General features: G+C 39.8%; 1 protein-coding gene across 4 annotated transcripts in view; it reads left to right on the plus strand.

Annotated features, from left to right (window-relative positions):
- Window positions 1–24114, plus strand: part of EPS8 (epidermal growth factor receptor pathway substrate 8) — a 136812-nt gene that overhangs the window by 14625 nt on the left and 98073 nt on the right. For all 4 annotated transcript variants that reach the window (XM_017823945.1, XM_017823947.1, XM_017823949.1 and 1 more), the window contains exon 2: window positions 18961–19105. The gene's annotated coding sequence lies outside the window, so the exon portion shown is untranslated. The remainder of the gene's footprint in view (window positions 1–18960; window positions 19106–24114) is intronic.

A 24114-nucleotide genomic window follows, 5' to 3' on the forward strand; every position in this document is an offset into this window, starting at 1 on the left:
GATGTCAGTGCTGCTGCTTGCCCAAACCAGAGCTTGTAGCTTTTATCCCTCTTTTGCAAAGCCCTGGGATTCTTCTCTTATCTTAGTTCAGTCTGCTAAGTCTTGTGAAAACAATAAACTGGCTCACCTCCAGCAGTACTGTGATTTTTATCTTGAATTAATAATAAGTTGTCTCTTCTCACAAAGGCGAGTATTTTAGTTTGAAACTAAAATTTCTTTATGTTCTCAAGGATTCTAATGTGTTAGCTAACGTGCTAAATATGGTGGGGGGGCTTTTTCTAATAATCCTTGTGCTATCAGACCCTTTGATCTGCCCTGGATTTTTAATGAGTCATTTAAAAGCAGAACTCTAGATTAGCAGCTTGACTGTGATGCTCTCTCTCAAATCAGTTACCATTTTGAGAATGACATCTGAGTCTGCCTATGTTTCTGCATGACTGGAAACTGTCACTACTCATTTAAACTTGTTAGTGCTGGAAATGGATACGCTGGTTCATCCAGCAGGGATGAAACTTGAGGCACCAACATTCAAATTTAAATGTTGTTCCCAGGAGTAAAGGAAGAGGTGACTCTAGTGATGAGGGCTTGGACAGTTAGCAGTGAGACCTGCATTGCAGCTCAAAGAGGTGTTGGGCACTTTGCCTACAGGTTGCTAAAAGCAGGTCGTGGCATTTTTTGACAATACAGGAAAATAGAGTGCTCTAAGATAAAAGATTAATCAGAAGATACAATGCTTTAGCTGAAGATAATACCATGGAAGCCACTAAATTTTTCTCTCAAGAGGAACCTCAGTTGTGAATACTCCTTTTGGGGAGGAGGAGGAGGAGGAAAGAGCATTTGAGAATTTAGACTTTTCAGAGAGCAGGTGCAAAGCTCTGATTCAAAGCCAAGCTCCTGTAATGGCTCTTGAGAGTCTGCACATACACTTAAGGTGTGCAAAATGATTCCTAAGAATACAGACCTGAGGAATGAAGGCCATGACCATCCATCTGACTTTAAAGGACCCAAAGCACTCAGGATGTGTGAGCACTGCTGGCATGGTCCCTTTTCTCATCTGAAAGGGCTGTGAGCCAAAAGAGGAGAAAGACAAAAGGAATCCCTGGGTGACTCCAGCTGTAACTGGCCTTTAACTGAGCATTGATGCTGCTCATGTTACAGAACTGTAGTGTGCAAACCTGTATAGTTCAATTTCTTCATTATTTTTCCACTTTATTATATCTAAGTATATTCTCAGTACAGAGATTATTTCCCTCTACCTCTTCACTCATTCCCATGACTAAATACAAACCCAGAGCCTGCTTGTAATAGGAGTCTTTTGACTGACAGTACCTTCACCATTTGAGACTAGTGATGTGCTAAAATGTGCAACTGGCATTTCAAAAACTGTAAAACTGACCCGACAAAGTGTGATTTACGATTTTTTTCTTTTTTTCCCCTTTTGTCTTCTCTCAGCAAGTTGTAGATGTGTCATAATTCTGATGCTGTCATTCAGTTAGGTCACTGGTTAACATTTCTGCAACCTGTAGAGAACATACACTTTGAGATGCTTACTCAGTCAGTTGAACAGAGCTTAAATTATATACTTATAAAATTGTCTTGTTTAAGCCTTTTTCATTTTTCCTAAATAGAGTTCAGACTGCAGTGGTAATGCAGTGATCTTCTCTGAGATTTATGGCTGATAGAAAGTGTAAAAGTGACTTTCAAGGTGATGACAATGGTTAGGACAGACTAGGTGTTAGTACTGGCTTTGTGATTTCCATACTACCTCTGAATAACCCATTTATTTCTCTGAAACAAACTAAAAGTTGTGACTGCCTGCCTAATTACCAGCCCTTTTAAGGTAAGATTACAGTTCTGCCAACCTCTGGTGCAAAGGCTAGGAAGCTCTTTCTTGACAGATAATAATATTGGGAGGAAGAGGAAGTTTTGCAAACCTTAAACTTACTGAATTAAAAAAGGCTGTTGAGATTCCTTTAAAAAAATTAAAAACAAAAAAAAAATTCAATGAGTCATAATTTACAGGAAAATCAACTTTTTTTTTTCTGTGAGGACAACAACATACAATTTTTTTCTTATTTATCCCAAAGGAAGGCAAACTTTGCCAGCTTTTTCGCTGGTGCTACACTTCAGTATTGCAATCATATTTAAAGAAATAGTGTACAACTTCATCCATCAGTAAGATGAGCATGCTTTGAATAATTAACAGAATCTTTTCACATCAGGCTTAAACACTGAATAAAAGGAAATGAGGAATCAGTTGGAAAAAGTATGAGGAATTTCTAAAGGGCATAGTATAAATAACCAAGTTGGACATGCTTACGAAGGAAAGCCATTTCCATTGTAGCAAGTAGTCTGCAGCTCACTATTTTGAAAGAGAATGCTGCTTCAATTAGCAAAACTGATTTCTATAGCACAGTGGTGAGACTGGCTCAGATTAAAACTGAAATATTCTCTTATTAAAGTAGTAACGCTAATTAGTGAATGAAAGATCTCTTCTGAGTAAGTTATATTTCCTATATGAAGTAATGACCTGATCTTAAAGAAGAGTCTTGCCTGATCAGCTTTTGAGGTATTGCACTAGGCATCACACATTTTTACAACTCTTATGCTAGATAACATTTCTAAAGGGTGTGCTTTTATTTAATGGTGGTGTTCTTAACATCAAATTTTAAATTCATGGAGACTATCCTGTTCTTTTTTTTCTTTTTTTCCCCCCACAACTCCTTGGGTTCTTGCTTTTGAACACCAGTTGTGTATAGTTTATTGTTGTTTTTTTTTTCTGGAGACCTTCTGGGGGAAAAAAAGAAGGGTTTATGATCTTAAGTAAAATATTTTTGTTTATTTTGCTTTGGTTTTTTTCAGGCACTTAAAATAGCACTGTATCAATAGTTGCCTTGGGTATTTTGTTCTCACAGTTGCAGCAATGTGGAGCATCAGAAATCTGGTTTGTCCTGGACCTTGAAAGGAAAGTTGCTATGGTAACTGGTCACCCTATATCCCATTTGGGACATGTGTTAGGTGTGCACACTTCATTTCACTTTCTAGTAGTCCTCTGCAAATGTGTTAAGTCTGTGAACTCCAATAAAGCATCATCTCTGGTGTACTGAGAAAGAGGAATCCCTCCCTCCCTCTGTCTCTGCTTCTCTTTGCTGCACCCTGTTTGTGATTTCCTTCTCACTCAACTCTCTTGTGTTGAGTGAGCTCCAGGAGCCGCTGCTCCAGAGTTTCCCTAGTGCTGGTGGGCAGTGATGGAGGGTCTGGCCCAGGCTGTTGGTCTGTGGTGCTGTGACTCTGCCTCCATCAATGCAGTGGCTGTGGGAAGGGGACACTGCAGGAGCTGAGCGTGACGCACGGACACCCGGCGGAATTGGTGCAGGAATTGGTGCAGGGGCTGGACGGGTGCTGTCTGCACCACTGGGTTTCTGCTCCTGAAAATCACTTTCTCTTCCCCATGCTTTGAAGCAGCTGGCATCCTGTGCCCTGCCAAGGCATTGTTTCCTTCTGAAGCACCACAGAGGTGAGAGCTCACCTTCAAAGTTAGTGCCCCAGGGGCTGGACCTCATCCAGAGCAGTTCAAGCATCTCCTTTTCATCTCCCTTCTCCTAAGGAGATAACAGGAGCAGAAGGGGCTGCACATGGACTTAAAGGAAAGGAGGAAATCTTGATGGGGATAAAATGTAAGGAACCATTGTATGAATATTTTAACATTATCTAGTAAGAATAATTCTCCTCTTTTGATTTTTATTCTTTTTTTGCTGAACTCTAATCAAAAGATATTTTTTAAGAAGCCATCATCTCCCACATGCAAGAACGTGGTGGCTTTTTTCTTCTGTGTAAGATGTTCTCTCTTACTCTGGGTGATGTTTTACCACACATTCTGTGGTAGGGCAGTGAGCCAGCCCTGTCGGTGCCCCCAGGCAGTCAGCACAGCAGAGCACAGTCTGGATCACAGATGATGAGCTGGGTGCCTCTCTGAGTTTGCAGCTGGATTGAGTTATGGTGTTGGGTTTGGGTTTCTTTTCAAATCCAGCTGAGTGGTTTAGCACCATCTGTGAGCTGTTTGTAGACAGCAGTGGGTCTCACGTTCTGCAGTACATTTGGGTGAGAGGAGAGGCTGGCAGGGGATGACAACCCCTGTTGTTGGTGTATCCCGATCAGTTGGGATGTGCCCAGACTAGTTGATAATGCCAAAAATTCCCTGTAAGAGTCTTTCTCACCATGGTCAGGTCCTGCTAGCTTTCTACATTCAACTTTTGTAGGTTTTTTATTAGGTATGTTGGATGTCTGTAACTATTTGTTCAGCTCCAACTGTTAGTTTCCTATTGCCTACTTCTCATCACCAGTTGATTTGCAGCATTGAATGATGGCTGTGGTGCCTTTGGGGTAAAAAGTAAAGAACAGATGAGTCTTGAGCAAAACTGCCTTTGAACCCCGATTGTGGTGGGGTTTCCTTGACTTTGTGGTAAGTAAGAGGCCGTTTTCCTGATTCAGGGAGTGGAAAACTCCATAGCTTCCATTTGACAGGATATTGTGGGGGTGGCGATTCTTTTTTTTTTTTTTTTTAATTTTCTCAAGAAGCAGAGGAAAGAATCTAGTTCTCAACTAATACTGCCAATTCTTCTTTGCCCTTGAAGACTATTCCTCTGCAGATTTTTAGGGTTATTCTTCATTTGTTTTGTGGTGGGTTTGGTGGGGTTTTTTTTGTGCCAGTTTTAGTAAGCAAGTTGAACTTGCTCAAGGCTAGAGATACAAAGAAATGTATCTCCAGGGTGGTGACCTGAGGTCTTGTGCTGAGACACGTTTGCAGACGAGCTCTGATACCAGCTTGGAAGCCATAGGTAATTTGTTTTCTCTGTAAGTCTCCTTGAAGAGGAGGCAAATGTATTTAAAAAAATAAAGCTCACAGCTGACTTTCTGCCTTTCCTGGAGGTGGAGGAGAGGGAGTTATTGTGCATGTCCACAAGTTCTATTTTTTTCTTCTCTTTTATGATGTTTGGTAGTTGGGAGTGGGGTGATATTTTACATAGTTATAATTAGAAATCTGTTTTTGATGCTTTGCATCTTAGTCCTTACTTGAATGCAAATAACCATTCAGTTTGGTAGAACAGGTATAGTTTATACCCTCAGGGCACTGATTGAGAGTAAGTGTGTAAGGCCACAGATATTTGCCTTCCCTCATGGAAATTTAGTGGGAAACATTTACCCAACTCTCTCCTTGTTATGCTGTCTTAACCTGGAACGTAATGGAGTGAAACATGGGGTTTGTAACAGCTTGCAAAGGGGAAAAATAAGCAATACAGACTATTTAGTATCCATCTTTTCTTCCCTGATGGGTGCAAGCTGAGTGGAGAGCTCCTGCATCTGCTGCTGTGTCCCAGTGCTTGCCCTGGGAAGTGCTCATCTGGGCCTTCAGGCTTGGGTGAGAAGTTTTCCATTGGGCTGTGACAGAGGAGTGTCATTTTCAGCACCCGTACTGCAAGGAAATTCACGGTGAAAATAGTACTGGAGATTGTCAAATCACAAAGGATTTGCAGATTTCTAAAAAAACCAAACAATATGCCAAGCTAAAGTTAGATTTTTAGGAACTGTCCAAGCAGTGATATATAGGGAAATAATTATTTTCTTGCCTGGCTAGAGGATTGCCAGCTTTCACACTGTCAAGAAGAATCCACATGTAACCTGAATAACACATAATCATGTCTCACTGGCGCTTAAAAATATGATTTACAGGACTGACAGGCTTTTTGTTGTATCAGCGTTGAGTGGTTGCAGTGCAAACAAAAAGGCACTTCAAGTACATAGAAAAGAAATAGACTGAAAAATATGTCATGTTTTTAATTCTGTGAATTGTTATGTCTCTGAGTAAGTCCCATATGCAAAACATTTTTATTTCCCTCAGGAAGACAGGGGATTAAACACAATATTCTTATTTTCCTGTAACTGCAGTATTTTTACAGCTCAGTAGTAAGTATTTGTCTTTTTGTAATCCATCTGTGCCCATTGTGTTTGGTTTTGCCACTGCACACAGTCCTAATATCTGGCAGTTTCAGGGAAATCTGTAGCATTCCTGGGACAAAGCTGTGCCATACTATTGCTACTCACTGCAGGAGGAGGTATTTAAATTCCCAGCTGCATGTTGACAGCACTGTGGTCAAAACTTTTTTTCTTGGTCCCTTCTGCGGCTGTCCCACAATTGCCAATATTGGTATGAACAATGAACAGTTAAAAACATTTACCAAGTGACTCTAGCTCTCATTTCTATAAATATAGCATCTTCCTGCCTAGTTTTCCCGGGAGAATTTGTTCTAATGTTATTTGCTGTACAGACTGAGTCTCACTACTTTCACAAGGATAGATTGGGGAGTCCTGTCAAGTCACTGGCCCAGCATCGCTGCAAAGCAAATAATTACTGAGTTAATTTATGGATGCTGCAGATGATAAAACTTAGAGCTATTACAGACAAGTACTTAAGTGTTTTTACACTGTAGGTGGAATGTGTCATCTCTCAGTGGCACAGCTGCCTTAGTCTCAAGTGGAAGATGACGAACACAGACTGAATACTTCATCTTCATTCTGCTGCTGTACTTGGAGTCATCCTGCATCTACATTAATTTCCTATAAGGAAAGATTTAGAACTTCGAAATCCTGGCCTGAGCATCGTTCTTCTGAAGTAACTTAATAAATTGGCATGTAGCCTTGCCATGTCATGGTTCGTTGAGGTCCTGAGGCAATATTTAGTGTAACAGAATAAGCAGTGCTCCAGTTAACACAATCATCTCTTATGCAGGGAAGTGCATTTATGCCTTTCAAGACAAAGAACCTTTTCACTATATGTCCAGCTATTATTCTGTTAATTCTCTGTGGAGAATTACCACATCTTTGTTTTCCTTTGGGTGGGGAAAGAGTTTAGCCTGTTCTCACTGAAAAGCTCAGTGTTTGAAGCCACAACACTTACACGAGGATTAACTTTTTTAAAGACTTGAACGTCCCTGTGGAGTTCCCTGAGCCCATTAATAAAAGTTTGAATTTTCAGCCTGATATATTAATTATGTTTGTCCAATTCCTAGAGGACTGGTAAATCAAATTAATCTTGGTTACATTTAAGCCTGTGATAGGAGGAGGGGAAAAAAAGGGAAATCGTAATGTTGTAGAGTTTAAAGCTTGAAAGGGTAATTAGACAAGCAGTCTTATTTTTCTGGTTAAAACGTAAATACATTTTGAATTCACGTTTCTGTAAATACATTTTAACTTACTCGTTTTTAGACTGGAGATGAACTTTCAGTAATACAGTGGCTGCTGTGCTTTTGTCTTCATGGGAAGAGTATTTTTCAGACCAGTAGGCTGAAAACTCAATTGATAAAACCCACTTTGTCAAGCTAAGTCTGTAAGTTATTTTGATGAAATTTGCAATGCTAATAGTAGTATTAATATTAGAAACAAAAATTCTTATAGTGGATGTTTCCGTACACTCAAAAGAGAAAAAGCTAAAAGTGATGAAGGTGGTAGCCACTTATATTGTGTGAGTTTTGAATTTTTTCTCAAGTTGACTTAAATCTTCCATTTAAATCCTGCACTAGGAATCCTTAGATGTGTGAGACTGTACTTAATCTCTTGAGGATCTCTGCATTTTAATAAAAGAGATGTCAGTTTTGCATCTTGAGGTCTATTTGTTGTTTCTGAGGAAAATTTTTCTTTTGATTTAAATCCAGTAGAATCTTTTTTTAAATACTTGTCTTCATTGGGCTAATATTCCTCTCTTTCAAAGCAACAAAATATCTCAATTTCTTATTCTGAAGAGTGTATTTAGTTATTTAGTGTTCTTTCATCTCTCTTTTTTTTTTCATTATATTAGATTTCAGTGTTCTAGAGCTGTGACAGACAGTATTAGTTTTGGTCTGCCTTCTAGGAACATTCTTGTTATGAGCTGTCATTTACTTCTTCCTTTGGCCCGTTTCTTCATCCATCTTGTTCTAAAACAATTCCTAGAAACTTGCAGGAAGTTTAGCACAGGATGCATTTGGCATAATCCACTGACATAATTTATATGTTTTATGGGTTTGTGTTCTTGGTGGGCAAACTGAAGTAGCTGGTTTGTGTTTGGGGGGATGTTTGACATGGCCTGACATCGACAGCAGTGTTTTGAGCCTCCTGGGAAGGGAAAGTGTTTCCTCTGGAGTATGATCTTTATGCATCAAAAGGTTTCTCTCTCTTCTGTGTACATCCTTCCTTTATTTTAGGAGTCTTTATTTCATCCTGGCAAACAGAGGGAATCTGTGGATTCATTATTCAACTCCAATAAGGATGCACAAATTGTTTTGAAGTTAAAGACAAATGACACTACTTGGGCCATGTAAATAATGCAGTGGGTTACCTGACATGCTGGAGAGGCTTCTAGAGTTTCTCACCTCATCAGGTCTCCTGCAAACAGTTGGTAAAGTTCAGCTTCCAGTTAGGCTGGTAACTGTTACTTTATTTATTAGGCTTAAAAAGGAGTGTCTCTCCTTTCTGATTTTTGTAACGTTCCAAAGAAATGAAGCTTCCCAGGAGAGTTGCCAAAGTTTTCCTCTTTGCTGTAAATGTGTTTTGCTGTAGGAGAGGTTGAGAGGTTTGCTGAGCACCCAGCCACTCTCCTTGCTTTTGGTAAGATTCTGAGCAGGTCACTGAGAGCAGTTCTGTGAGTAAGTTAGAGAATCATAGAATAGTTTGGGTTGGGAGGGACATTGAAAGGCCATCTAGTCCAACCCTCCTGCAATGGGCAGGGGCATCTTCAGCTATATCGGGTTGCTCAGAGCCCCATCCAGTCTAACCTTGAATGTTTCCAGGGATGGGGCATCCATCACCTCTCTGGGCAACCTGTGCCAGTGCCTCACCACCCTCATTGTAAAAAACTTCTTTCTTATATCTAATCTTTTAGGTTAAAACTGTAATCCCTTTTCCTGTCGCAACAGGCCCTGCTGAAAAGTTTGTCCCCTTTTTGTTGTGCTGTTGTTTATTAGGCTAGCTAATAAACTGCAGTGACACAAATATTAACTTTTAGTTAAAATGACAACATACACAGACATTCTGTGTTCGCAGACAAACCCGTGTGCTTAATAAGGGTTTAAGACTGGGCACTTGCTGCCTTGGTCACAGATTCACACACTTCAGCTGAGCTGTGTTCTTGCTTCTGGTACCAGAAAAATTTGGTTTCCTTACTGCCAAACAGGCAGCTTCTGTTTAGGTTACATTTGTTGTCCTGTCTGTGACAGCAGAATTGTCCTACCCAGTGGGATGTTGACAGATTTCTGTTGTTCTGTGAAAGGAGAGAGATGGTGAGGAATAAAAGAGATGAGAAGTGTTTAGGAGCTTTGTGGGTTTGCACTAAGCCTGCTATGAACACAGCATAAACTTTCTCCTTTTTTTCTAAGCCTGGTAATACACATTGTATTACATTGTATTACAACATACACGTGTAAGATGTATTTTGTGACCTGTCTTGTCAGCCTTTCCATTACAAACTGGCATCTTACATTTTGTGTTTTGGCCCCGAGTTTCTTGCTCCGTGCAAAGATGTGGCATAACCTCTTTCAGCCTGCAGTGAACACAGTTTTATTCACATTTTTCTTGAATTTGTTTACCAGTTTAGGGTTTTATCTTTTGATTCTTCACCACGAACGTAGTATTTTATGGCCCCAATTGCAAGTCTGAAAGTGTCTTTGAATACATAAAATAAGAAGGTATGAACATTAATTTAAATGGTTAGAGCAGATTTCTGATTTTATTTATATATTTTCCCCGGAAGAATTCTGGTGGTAAGATTAAAATGATGAACCATTGGATTAGGAGTTGTTTGTTCAGTGGGATTTTGTGTTTGAGTGTGTTCAGCATCGGTAATGATAATACATGATTCTATGCAATGAACAAAACCAAACACAATAAAAAGACTTTATTGATATTGGCAAGACAAAATTTTAGGCATTTTTTGGGAAACTTAATGACTTTCACCTTTTTTTGTTTCTGGATGGGATACACAGAAATCCCTTTTTGGTCATGTAGATTTTTAATGTCCTCATTCTGTTTGTTGTGTAGCAATGTTGATTTAAGTTACTGTGTTTTGGTCACAATTGCCAGGCCAAAAATTAGTGTGGAAATGCAAGGGATGTGCAGATTGATTCATACAGAGCCAGGGAAAAGTATCCATGTAACTGTGGTGGTTTGGGCTATTGTTTTTTTTTTTTTTCAGTTTGCAGGGAGTTTGAGTGTTTTGCATGTTTGTTTTCATGTATGATCAATTAGCTCAGGATTAGGTGTTTTTTAGTTTCTGGTGTAAATCCTGCCCTTGGTCTACAATGAATGCTCATTGGACTTTTGTACTTCTGCGTGCCATACTGCAGAATCAGCTCCAGATTTGTGCATCAAATAAAAGCACAGATGAAATGATATAAGAAAGTCAAAAAGAGTCTGGGATCAGATCAAGGACAAACACTCTTGTTCCAAGGTTATAAAACGGAGGAAGAGAGATACTTAGAAAAGTTGGAGGGTATTTAACCATGAGGATTTCCTTTTTGTACACCCTTCCCTTGTAGAAGGGCATTACTGCAAGACATTACTGAAAGCATTACTTTTTAATAGGCTTCAATAAGAGAAACATTAGCAAGAAAACCTTTCTAGAGATAAGTGGTGGTTTTTGTCATTCTTCTGGTTTTTTTTTTTTGAGAAATGGAACCTTTTAGAAAGCTGTTTCCTAGCTTGGGCTTGGGAGTAGCTGGGTAGAAATTGATTAAAGGAATATTATTTTATAGCTGTCCTTTGTAGGGCTCCTTGTGAGTACTTGGCCATCATTGATACCTGTCATCATCTACAGGGGACTGTGTCCAACAGCAAGGGAACTGTCATATTTGCTATATAGGATCTGAGGACAGCATTTAGCCCAAAGTCCCTGGAAATCCTTGCCTTTCAGAGTATTATGAGATCTGTCCTGGCCAGAGTCCTGCTCCGGACTCATGGATTGCTCATGGTGATGTGTATCAGTACAATGGGAACTAACAATAAAAGTAGTAAAGTGGTGTTGATAAGTACTATAAAAATGTGTTTTATTGTTTGAATCTGTTTTTTAAGGGGGGGCTTTTTGTTTGTTTGCTTCTTGGGGTTTTTGTGTGTTTGTTTGTTTCTTGAGGTTTTTTTTTGTTTCTTTGTGTTCTTTTTAGCTTCTTGTTTGGGTTGGTTGTTTTTCATTTTTCTTTTTTAATAGGAATTAGTAGTTATGCTCCAACAGGAGCATTGCAGTTTCTTTGGAAGGAATAGAGTGCCCCTCAGAAAATTGCCACCTTGTCCTTGTTGCAGACTGTTAGGTTCCTGATTCTTCTTTTGACAAAATAACATTGCTTTTTTTGTTAGACCCAATAGTTGGCCTGAAAACAGGTTTACTCTCTTGCTCTCTTTTTTTTTTTCCCTTTCTTTTATTTTTTTTTCCCAGATGCATTACTAGACTAATAAAAGCTATTACAAACCTTGCTTTTCATAGTTGCATTGATTTTTAGGGAGATTTAACTTGGAATGTGATACAATGAAGCACATTAAATTATAATAAACCATTAATTTATGAGGTATAGGTCATACAAAAAATAATGATGAGTTCAAAAACTGTGGTCAGTACTAACTATGGAGTAGAAGAAAGAAGGTCATTATCTGCTGAGTTGTGTAACAGGTTGCTTTGTTTTAGAGTAGAAGCTTTGTGACCTTGATGGGCAATATCAGAAGAGACTGGAAAACATCATTTACAGTGCAGTGCTTTGATCCCAGGGGACTGGGTGAGCTCTAACATCAGGAACTCTTATTTGGATTAAGTGTAAAGGCATGGGTAAGAAATGATATTTGGGAAAACAGGCCAATTTATGATTCCGAGGGAGAGGGTGGCATATACTGATGGAGCATATCTGGTTTTATAATTGAGTATAAACAATGTGACCTGATGAGCACAAGCGTGGAAAAAAATTATGAGCTTGAGAGAAGTTTTAGATGTTTCAGAGGCCGTGTCTGTGGTGTGCTCTGTCTTCTCTTGAGATAAAAATTTAATGAATCCAAGTTTTGATCTAGCTAGAAAGCAACTTCTGATTACATCATGATGGGGAAACTCCCCCTGCTTTTCAGCTACAGAGAGAAAATTATTGGCACTAAAACTGATTTATTACCACAGGCCATGCTCAAAATAACTTTTATTATGATAGTGGCCATAATGTGGTGGAATTCTGTAGGTGTATTGATGTGGAAACCTCTGCTTTCCTTTGAAGACGTGATTTCAAAGGGCTGCCTGAATTTGTGCTTTCCCTAATAAGCAGAAAAGAGTCAAGATCGTTCTGATGACACAGTTTTGCAGTGTGGTAGCAGTGTTAGGAAGGGCCAGATTCCTAACCTGTGTACTAATACTGTGCACTAATAAGTGCACAGTATTAAATTTATACCGGTCTGAACCAAATTTTCAATCATTCACCCTTTGGCCATGAGTTTTTTTCTTAACTATCTACTTACTGACTGCTCCCTGATGCTGCTGCCCCATCCTTCTCCTTGTGAATGGGTTCCCTTTTTTTCTGACTTCTTTCTGCATCTTTAGAAGTCTCACACAACAAACGAGCTATAATAAATTTACACAAGGCAAGATTAGCGAATTTTCTAAACAAGCCTCTTTATTTGTTAAATTTAAGTGTGGATGCTAGGAATTTTGTGTAGTTCATTTTGCCTATCTGAAAAAGTAAGAGAACCTGCCTTTTCAGGCTACAGCAGAACAGTTGCCTGGATTATTTCAACTCTCATTTTACAAGAGGGGCAGCAAAGAAAGGGCTTGATAGCGGGCAACTGGGAATGTTAATTTTCTTTGCTACTGAGCACAGTGGACATTTTGGTTATCTCTATGATGAGATATGCGAAGGATGGATGTTGTTTCCCTGTTTCTGTGGAATGTCATGTGGTTTGTTTTTTTTTCCTTTGCTGAACAGAGAAATTTAACAAAAAAGTTCAACTAGAAGAAGTAGCCCAGTTACTCTTCACAGACTAGTTTCTACTGCTCTGAGCACCTCTGGTGAACAATGTCCCCTTCTGAGCCAGTAGTAGGATGGTGCAGAAGAAATGCAAAGAGTGAACAGGGATATGACAGGTGGTTTTGTCACAAGGTTGTATCTGGAAATTGGTATTTAGAATGTTCTTCGAGTCATCAAACGTTAAGTCTGGGGATCAAGGGCTCAGCATCTCTGTTCCGAGCACCCTTCGGAGCGACTACTAAGAAACCTTCCCCTTATTGAACCCCCCCTGCTCCTTTCCAAAATCCAGATGATTTTTCTTACTGCTTTTTCTGATACCACATGTCATGCTTCCCACACATCTTTTAAACTACATCAGTCAAAGGTCTGAGAGTGGATGTAGTTTTCCAGAGCATTCACAATCTCACGGTGTCCCTTCGTGGGAGTAGGCGGTGAATTTGTGCTGGAGCCACGAACATCCCTGTGTCTGTTCCCCACTGTGATACTCCCTGTGCTCATCCTTTTAAAGTCTATAATGGTATTTGAAGACAGTAATCTAATCTCCCTGAATAATATGCTGCTCTCAGTTTTGTTTCCTTACCGCACACACGTATCTAAAGGGGCAGATTTGTCTTTTGTAGTGCTAACAAGAAATCCCGGGTCTGTTGAAATGTAAGACCAAGTATATATTGACTTTAGAAAGGCAGAAACTTAACCTCTGGAGTTTTATATTAATAATCTCTCTTCACTTCAATGTAAAAAAAAAAGAATAGTTGCAGGAATTCTACCAATATATGCCTCTGGTAGGGAGAATAAGTGTTTATATGTCAGTGTGTTTGGCAGTGTAGCTTTTATGTGCTCGAGGTAAGAAGTGGATCCAGGTTGGGTATATGAAAAACTATAAAAGCTGAGACTAATATAATTTGTTCCCTATTTCAAAATAAAAATCATACTGATTCGTTTCATTGTCACCACTGTAAGAAACTCAAGCTGGGAAAAGGTAGAAGTAAACAAGGAACCAGTGACAAGTCAGTAGCCACAGAAATCTAACAGCTGTTAATAAACCAAGTCAGGCAATAATATACAGAACCAAGGAAGGTATAAACATCCATAATGAGGTGGCAGTAATAATAATAATAATTATAATAACAACTGTATTAATTTTGAGCTCCCGTGGTGATGAAGATGGACGGCTTTTAGACATCTGACTCAGATTTACAAAACTTTGCATCAGTATTACATTACATGAAACACATTTTGCAGTTGTATTGTCTGCCCATCAGCTTTGTCTTTTTTTTTTTTTTTCTTTTTCGTATCCTTCCCAGTTTTGGGTGGTGTTTTATTGGTCTGTTTAGGATAACTATTCTACAGTGAGATTGTAGTGCCGCATTTTAGAATTACGTTGTTGAACATAATCTTTTAAGTGTCTCACTATGAGTTGTGTGGCAGCTTCCATTTCTTTTTTGAATTCTGACAAAATGATGCAGCTTATTAACTTGTCAGAGTGTGAGAAGGGAGGGGTGTTTGTGTGGCAAATATGACAGATATGCCTGTGGTACTTTGGGAAAAAGTCTACTTCTAGAGGTTCTGGAAGTAGTTTTACAAAATGAGGATTTTCTTTAGTGAAGAAATTTTCACAAATGTTCACGTAAAGAGAACTGTTGCCTAGTTAGACATTGATGTGTTTTTTGAGGGGCTCCCTGTCCTGTGGGGTAGAGGGTGTATATTATGGTTTTTTAATTTTAAATTCATTACTGTTTCTAAACAGGGATTACAAAAACATCACACTAAAGGATATCTTGTTTCTTTTGGCTTTATCAGTAATGCTTTTCCCTTTCCCTCGCAAAGAAGCTTTTCCCTGTGAACGTACCCATCAGCTGCTGAAACGGCAAAGGAAGTAAAAGTTGAAACAAAGAAACTAAATATCATGTTGAATAAACTGGAATGTGATGATTTCAAGTTCTTTATGCTGTGATGCGTTACCATCTCAACACGCTGCACCTCTTTTCTCCACAACCTTAAACCCTGCTGGTGTGCATCAAGAGAGTAGCATTAAAAAGAGGAAAATGAGACAGTAAAAAGAAAAAAAAAAAGTTAGTTGCACTTGCTTAGAATGCTATGGAAAAAGTGGTTTTAGAAAAATGGTCAAAAAACCCACTTCCACTCTATTATTACTAATTTCCCAGAGCAGCTGTGGTTCTAGATCTGTTCAGATGACCAGTTCCACTCACTCTGAAGGGTGTGACTGTACTTTTTCAAGACAAGGCTATGCCAAATTATTGGACTTTTTTTTTTTTTTCCTTCTTACTAAGTAAGTTTGGCTAGGCCACATTTACTTGGATTAGATACAAGCAAAAAGAAAGCTCACATTGGTTCAGGAAGTTTGTTTTGTGGTTCTTTGGAAAAGAACATTCTGTCCCCTCTTTGCAAAACTAATACAAACAGTGTCTTGGCACAGACACTGTTCTTTGTGGATACCTTACTTTAAATTATCTCTCACTTATTTTGCAAGATTAAGTATCAGAGTTCCTATTTCCTGGATACATTCTGCCTTATACAATTGTGCTTTCACTTTGTCACATCTGCAGTTCAGTCTTCTAAACATTATTTGAGATCTCTTGATGAAAAATACTGAGTAATAGAAATGGTGATTATAAATCGTAGGATAGTAAGTGTTGTTTATAAAATAGCACTTCTTTACGAGTGATTATATCTCACTATACAAATGATCATGTAAAGAAGGAAAAAGAGCTGTAGAGGCACAGAGCAGCAGTAAAATATCCAGAACTGTGAGAGATTTTTATCTATTTTGTAGTTGAGGAATTGTGTGTGAGTTTTGTAGAGAAATGTCCTTTTCCCTTTTACTTCTTTAAAGTATGTTATTAAGATACTCTGTTATGAAGGAGTGCTGAGGACCATGCATTTCATGTGCTTATGTAGGCATTTCTCACATGTGAGAAGCTGGTGTGTGCTCCTGGAATTGCAAATGAGAGCAGGGAAGGAAACACACTGTGCAAACTTAATCAAACAAGGAGCAATCTTTAGTGGCCTCTTTTGATAATATATTTGGTGGAACCAGCTAGGGGAGGATCTTAAATGATGTTAACAGGTTTTTGGGCTGATTCTTCAAATGACTGTAACTTCTACTGTCTTGGGCTCTTACTAGAAGGGAAATGAAAGACGTTTTGTACCTTGTAGGAGGCAGTCCTACTTGTAACAAGTAATATTTACAGAGGGATAAAAACAAAACAAATCTCTCCTGCAACAGGTTTGAAGTGAGCTGAAGGTTTACACACACATTTGGATGTAAATTTTAAGAGAGCTGTATTTTTTTATTATAAAAAGAAAACACAATGAAAACCCCCAAGTTTTTGAACTTTCAATTTCCACACATTTAAATCCAAAGACTAAAGTATTTTGAATGTCATGTCTGTCTTATCTTTCCAGCAAAGCCTTTTCCTATGATTAAAAGGGCATCAATTTTTCTAATTGTTGCCAAATCCAACCCGAGCTGCCCACACAGTCATTTCACCCTTCCCTCCCATCATTGTCTGATATTTTGTTTGCAAAGTCATTATTCATTAACTGTGTTCATGTCCAGGGCTGGAAATAGTAGAATCACATTAGCAAGGAGGAGCTTGGAAAACTGACCAGTGAAATCCTTTTCTGTTTTACATTGGCTTTCAGATGAGAATCCCAAAACCTGTCACAAATTTCAGAGATAAGGAGCTTGGAAACAATGAGTGTGCTAATGTTTGGTATTTTCTTAGCAGAAGTCTTTAGTGTTCCATTCTACTGAGAAGAATTAATTTCTACGTAAGAAGCTCCCGAGATCACAAGTCTGTCCTTTATTTTTGTTTTTGCTTACAGAATCACACAGAATTACTAGTTTAGTTGGAAGGGACCTCTGGAGATTATCTAGTTCAACCCATCTGCCAAGACAGGGTCACCTAGAGCAGCTTACACAGGAACACATCCAGGCAGGTTTTAAGTATCTCCAGAGCTGGAGGCTCCACACCCTCCCTGGGAAAAACCTGTTCCAGTGCTCTGCCACCCTCAGTCCAAAGTTCTTCCTCATGCTGAGGTGGAACTTCCTGTGTTTTAGTTTGTGGCCATTGCTCCTCGTCTTGTCAATGGGCACCACTGAAAAGAATCCTGCACCACCCTCTTGGCACCTGGTTTTGAGATATTTATATGTATTGATGAGATCCCCTCAGGCTCCTCTAGACTAAACAGGCCCAGCTCCCGCAGTCTCCCCTCATAACAGAGATGCTCCAGATCCCTCATCATCTTGGTGGCCTCTGCTGGACCCTCTCTGGTAACTCCTTTGTCTTCCTTGAACTTTGGAGAATTGAACACAATATTCCAGGTGTGGCCTCGCCAGGGTGGAATAGAGGGGCAGGACAACCAGCTCATGCTCAACTTCTCACTCACCAAGACTCCCAAGTCCTTCTCAGCAGAGCTGCTGTCTACTAGGTCTGTCCCCAACCTGTGCTGGTACTTGGGTTTATTCTTCCCCAGGTGCAGCACCCTATACTTGCCTTTGTACACACATACACACAGATATAGTTATATGTAGGTCTGCATGCAGCTGAACATATTTCCCTGTCTCAGAGCTTTAGAGATGACCATGTTCTATTTAGAGGTAACTTTTGGACATGCCCCTTTTTGCTCTTTGGCATAGGCCCCCTTGCCCTTTTGAGACAAACACACACACAAAGGTCTCGCTGTGGTTGTTCCCGAAGGCTCTTTGGTCTGCTACTTTTTCAGCCTTAGACCTTGGTTCCTCTGAAATCAGTGTCAACCCTCTTGTACTGACCCAGGGTATTGGCAAGCGCTGGATGTGCTACCAACCATCCCTGGCTCTTAGTGCTCCTCAGCACTTGCAGTGTATTTCATTAAAAAGACTGGCACCTTTACCCATGTTTTTTGCAAGGGAAAAAGTGGACATGGAGGGGTAGAAAGCCTTGCCTGAGGTCAGTGAGCTGGGAAAGGCTGAGACCCGTGGCTGGGAAATGACTATGGATGGAAGGCAGCCTGTGCTGCCTTCAGGTGTTGTGCCTGTGTCTTGTCCTTTCTTCGACAAAGGTTTCCTGGTCAGAAAACCATTAATTGTCTATCTCCCTTTTAAATATTAAATTGTTGAGGCTTTGACAGAAATAGGTGATTAACAGAAACCATCACTATAATCTGGTTGTATTAGTAAGCAAATTAATAAGGTTTAGTACATAAACTAGCTCAGTATACTACTTTTTTCCTATATTAATATGCAACTACTAGATCAAGTCAGATTGACTAAATTGACCTATTTTCACTTGCTCTGTTACTGAATTGACTTTGTTTCTGCTTCTTCCCACTTCTGTTGCTATATCAAATCGATCTGTACTTTTTAATTGTTTTTAATTGGATTTATTGTAAAATGGAAAACATCACTGCCCTGTAGGACAAAGGGAGAGGAACCTCTCATAGAAGTCACAGAATTGGGATAATGTCAAAATCAAAATGATGTCCTAAAGAGAGTAACTCATAGGAAAATTCCACTGTAAATTGGGCAGGTTTGCTGAAATTTGAAGGCCTGGTCAGTGCCTGGAGTGGTGCAGCTATGAAGCTGGAAGTGACTTGTGTTACAGATAGGCTAGAACAAATGGCTAAATATGATTAAAGAAATGAAGTAGAAAAGGACTAACTCTTGAATGTCAGATTCAAAATTGTTTTAGGGTGAAAGCTGTCCAGTTATCCTGACTGATGTTCCTCTTAGCTATACAGAGGAGTTCTTTTTGATATTACTGGTATTTAGAAAGTTCACATGTTGACAGCAGTGAATGAAATCTAACCAGAACTATACTTCTCCCTATCATGCAGTAAGAGAAATCACATTTTAAGAAGTCAGGGATTAGCAAGTCTTAACTCATTATATAATGTTCAGTGGAATTGCAAAGCTGAACCTGTTTCTTTTCTGTTTTTTCAGTGATTTGACCTGTTGGGCAGCTGTTTTCTGAGCAACTCTGGAGACATGCCAGCCACTTGAGGTGAATCAAGCAGTGGCAGGGACAGGACCTACCTGGGCTGAAGTTTTAATCCCAGGCACGTGGCATTTGCTCAAGCGATCACTGGTGAGTTGTATATAAGCACAACTTCTCTTTTTCTGGCTCTTTAACAACTGACATCTTGTTGCAAACTCTTAAGTTTCTGGATGCAAAGACTCACCTGCCTCGCTTGTCTTTCCCAGAGAGTGACTGATGATCTTAGAGAAAATGAGTAATCCAGGTTACCATCTAATCTTGGGAAATCCTTCCTATTTGTTTGTATGTTTATGGATTATTTTCTCCTTTCCCTCCGCTCAGTGAGTAACATCCTGGTGAGGCCAAACTTCAAATCTGTGCCATTTGTGTGTTATGCTAGATGGTTATCACTGTGCCTTTTTAATCAGAGGAGATTTTATACCCTCTTCCTTAGGGCTTTGTGGCGTGGTAATGCAAGCTGTGGGGTTCTGATAACAGAAGTAGTGACTGGCTGCTGTCAGCATGAGGGTGATTAAAAATGTGTGTGTGTGTGTGCTGGTTCACTTCCTTTCCAGCTGAATAGAAAATGAAACTACCTAAAGCCTTTTATGTAAGTGCATGGATTTTGGTGTTTGTTTTTGTTTTTTTTTTCTATCCAAATATCTGCCTGGCTATGCACAGACAAACTTCATCCCCAGCTTCCTTTTGAAGATACTTTGTAAAGAAAACAGTGTACTTGTTTTGACTTCTGAAGTGTGATCCTGTTTTCACTTCAATACTAGATATACCCTCTTGGCTAAAGATAATAGCTACCAATTTTTTTTTTTTTTGAGGGGAAGGTGGTTTCTATTCAGTTTCTCCCATCTGTGATTTTCCTTGATAAAACGATGTCAGTCTGCTTCTTCCAGCAGCTGAAGTGCTGTGATTCTTTGACAGAATGTGTGGAGTGCTGCCTTACACCTTGTAACACCCTGCTTTATTTAAGACTGTCGTGCTGGGCTGACTGCTGTCTTCCTGGAAGTGTGGCACCGAGGAATTATTGATGAGATGCAGCCTGGTCTGCAAAGCACGCGTTTGCTATTACAAACAACATATGTGCCCTCAGCTAGAGCTAATAATTTAAACATCTCTGTGGAATTTGGGGGAAGCAGCCCCTCTGTGCATGGATGGGGTCCCATTAAAGCATCCACCTCAGCATCAGGTGCTGAACTCTCCTGTGAATATCAGAGTTGATAGTTGGTGCTTTACGCAGAACCACTTGAAGGTGTCTTCTGGAGAAGGTGGAAGGAGCCCCCTGTAAGGATGGGTGCAGGAAGGATAATACACATCTGGGGCTCTTGTCTGGCTCTTTCAGGCTCTTACCATATTGTTCAGAGTGCTTGTTGGAATATATGGACAAAAACCCGAAGGTCAGTGCTGTACTGAACTGTACATGCTATCTTGATTAGCAACGGAGTTGGAAAATTACTCTGGCCTGAAAAATTATGAGGGTAATTCTGGCTCTATGCTGGAGGAGGTAGAGGCAGAACAAGGAACTCAAGTACATTATTTCAAGGTCCAGTAGCCTGTTAAGCCAGGCTAAAACAAGTAGGCTTTAATTAATGGAAAGTTTGGAAAAACAAATTTGGTGCTGTTGTCACGTAGCCATTGTATTTTTGGAAGCTGGAAGATACCTGTCCTTAAGTTTCTTTCCTTTTTATTCCTGCTGCTCTTCCTGCTTCAGTTCAAGCGTAACAGCTGCTATCTTGGGAGCCACTGATGGTATATGCAGTTCTTTTCTACTGCTGGAGAACTCTGAACCCCAGGACTTAAATATTACAACAACTTTAGTGCTAACGGCAGCAGCTTAGGTGGAGCAAGGTTTTAAAATTGCAGCAATTGATTTTCAGAGTGCCTAGAAATAGAGAAAGCAAGGTAGTAATTGAAGCAATGTTTTTTTATTTAAAATCATTATTGCTTGTGTAGGTGCACTTTTTTCCACCAGTAAGGATTTTCAATTATTAGAAGTTAGAGACCACAGATTTTTCCAGAAGCTTAATAATTACAATGGAAACATGTCTGTGTCTTGGTCAGGGAGGACACAAATTTAAGACAAGTTGCTGTCTATTCTGTCTGAAGTCCCAGTCTGGCTCAGAGTGCCAGCATGGGTGAGAAGGCAAAAACCTTTGCTCCCCTGTAACTTGGGTGGGAAACCATCTCCAGGTGGAGAGGTTTCTTCCGAAACCCAAGAATATCAGGAAGGTACATTGAAAATTCACTGCACAAATAAAGGTTGAGTCAGCCAATGCCTGCTTATCACGTCAGGTAGTGATTGCTCTGTGATATAAATCACCTTGGGCTGTGAGTACATCCCATGTGATGGGTTTGCCTGTGGCTGCACTTAAGAAATGCGTGTGAGCTCAAATGCAGGTTTGGGGTTTTATTTTTTTTCTATTTCTGACAGCACTGTAGAGCATAGAGCTTCGAGTGCAAAGTATGTGGAGAGTGTCCTGCACTTGGGGTTAAATAGTGCTGTGCACTTTGCTTCCAGTCCCACAGTATTGCTTTTTGCTATCTGCAAATACATTGTGATCTCTTGAAACTGCAGTTTGAACCTCCATCTCTAATGTGAATTTTCTCATACTTTTTTAAAAAAAATTATACTTTCTTTTATTTTTTTTGTTTGCATTTCTACTTTTTCTTAATTATATTGTCAGAGCAGTATTATAATAGAATCATAGAATATTTTGCATTGGAGAGGAGACCTTAAAGTCCATCTAGTCCAACCCCCCAGCAATGGGCAGACATCTTCAATTAAATCAGGTTGCTCAGAGCCCAGTCCAACCTGGCCTTGAATGTTTCCAGGGATGGACTATCCACCACCTCTCTGGACAACCTGTTCACCACCCTCATTTGTAAAAAACTTCCTTGTATCTTTTCTAATGCAAACTTCTTTTAGTTTAAAACCTATATCCCTTGTCCTGATGCCATGGACCCTGCTAAAAGGTCTGTCCTCATCTTTCCTATAGGCTCCCTTCAAGTACCAAATCACCAAAGTGATTGGATAATATAAACATTGCAGAATCAGGTAAATTAACCTCCTGTCTCAGGTGGTTGTTGCTGGTGTGCTGAAACACACTGGCAGAAATAATAAACCATCATAAGCCCACAAAAGATTAATGGTTAGCCATCAGTGATTATTTTGAAACTTAAGAAAAACATTAGTTTAAGCAATTGATGTAAATCAAACCACTCTTTGCTTAGATCCACGAATCACTGAAGCTAGGTGGGTATTTCTGGTGATTTCACTACAGCAAAATTTAACTTATTTCTAGTTCTTGACAGGAGTAAATGAGAGATAATGAGATTTTGTTATCTGCTCCAATCAACTTGTGTTTTCGATTTAAAAACCAAAATTCCTAGGAACCATTTTATTTTTTTTTTTTAATCCTGTATTTCAACACACATGGTTACCCTGTCTTTTAAATCCTCAGACTTGGCTGCTCAGATGGGGGATGTGCTTTACGAGAAATAGAGAAATCTGGGCATTTTGAGTACTGTCATTGCATGTGGTGTGGCTGCTGGTGCCCATGTGCCCAGCTCTGCAGGAGAAAGATCAGTGTCACAAATGAGAGCCACGCTGCTTGCCGAGTGTTGACAGCTTGTCATCACATACAGTGTTTTTTCCTCGTGGCTTGTAGCTGAAAAGATTTAAAAATCATCATAATCTCTTTCCTCGAGTGACTTGGGAAACATTGGCATTGGTTCTTTCCAGATTCAGGGGGGAAAAAAAAAAGACACTCTGCTTTTTGTTTGTGCTGAGTTTGCAGTTATTTTACTGTCTGTCGGATTTTCGTTATGTATCCAAAATCCTTAATCTCCTGCGGAGTGAAAGAGGATGTGAAAAAAAGAGATGGTGAGGGGAGAGGAAGGATGAAATTGTAGTTAAACAGGTTGAGCTTTTCTTGGTTTTAGGTGGGGTGTTTATTTTACTGCAGCTATTCCTGTTACGTAGGGGGAGCACGTGGGGAAGAGGGGGTGACTTTGGGAACATGTAATAGAGTGTGGCAAGAAGGATTTGTCTATCAGCTGGTTTTTCTCTCTCCTTTTAAGTGGGGCCATAGAATTTTTTTGTTTAATGCGTAAGTGTGGCCACTCTGTGCTCTGGGCATGCACGCTGGGCTGCTGGAAGTTAAATTAGTAAATTAAATCCAATTACATAAATACAAACCCAAGCAATCAAGTCCCCCGTAGGGTGCAGGCAGAGAGAGCACCCTTCATCCTCTGTCATCAGGGGAACAGGGCTCCCACCTTTGTTTGGAGGTTGCTGTGGTGATGAATAACCTTTGCAGAGGGTGTGTGAGAGGGAGTGTGCTCCTGCCTTGGTTCTGGCAAATAAAACAATGCTGCCGGGTGCACGGCTTCTCGCTTCCGCATCCAGGCCTGTATCCTGGCAGCGGTCAGCTGCTCCCCAAAATAAGTTAAATAAAAACCCTGTTGTCTTAGGGCTGGTTATTGACATGGTGTAAATCTGCTGGTCACTCCCCCACGTTGGTTTCACACCAGGCAGCAGGAGACTGGCTGGTGGCAAACCAGCAGCTTTTTTCCATTGCGTGGAAGGGGAGTTGCAGGGTAGCAGATACGCCTTGTTTGTGGAAGTTTATGACATCAAGCTTTGTCTCATCACCTGGGCTTAAGGAAGAAGAGTAGGTAGAGAAATAGACTGGCAAAGGAACTCTTTAGAAGGAAAGAGGGACATATTATTATCCAAGAGGGCTTTTTTTTTTTCCCTTACCATTGCAAAATGATATTTTCTATACTGAGGAAAATTTCTTTTCTTTTTACTCTCCCGTTATCAGTAGATATTACAAAAAATTATTATTAAATTTGCTGCTGCTCAAAATAGGTGTGTTTTTCATACTAAGATACAAAAATCTGATCTCACAACTGCAAATTGATACAAAAGTGACTGTGTGAAAATTAGAATTCTGCATGAGCATTACATGCTTTCTTCATGAAGTCCCAGAAGGACCAGTGTATTTTGTTGGTACAGGTGTCTGAGGTGTTATAAAAATCTCTTCTAGATAAAGAATTGCCTTCAAGGAGATCTTGGAAACTTCATTTGTTTCCCCCTTCCTAGA

This window comes from Lepidothrix coronata, unplaced genomic scaffold (genome assembly GCF_001604755.1).
Source record: "Lepidothrix coronata isolate B3197 unplaced genomic scaffold, Lepidothrix_coronata-1.0 Scaffold107, whole genome shotgun sequence".
Classification (NCBI taxonomy): domain Eukaryota; kingdom Metazoa; phylum Chordata; class Aves; order Passeriformes; family Pipridae; genus Lepidothrix; species Lepidothrix coronata.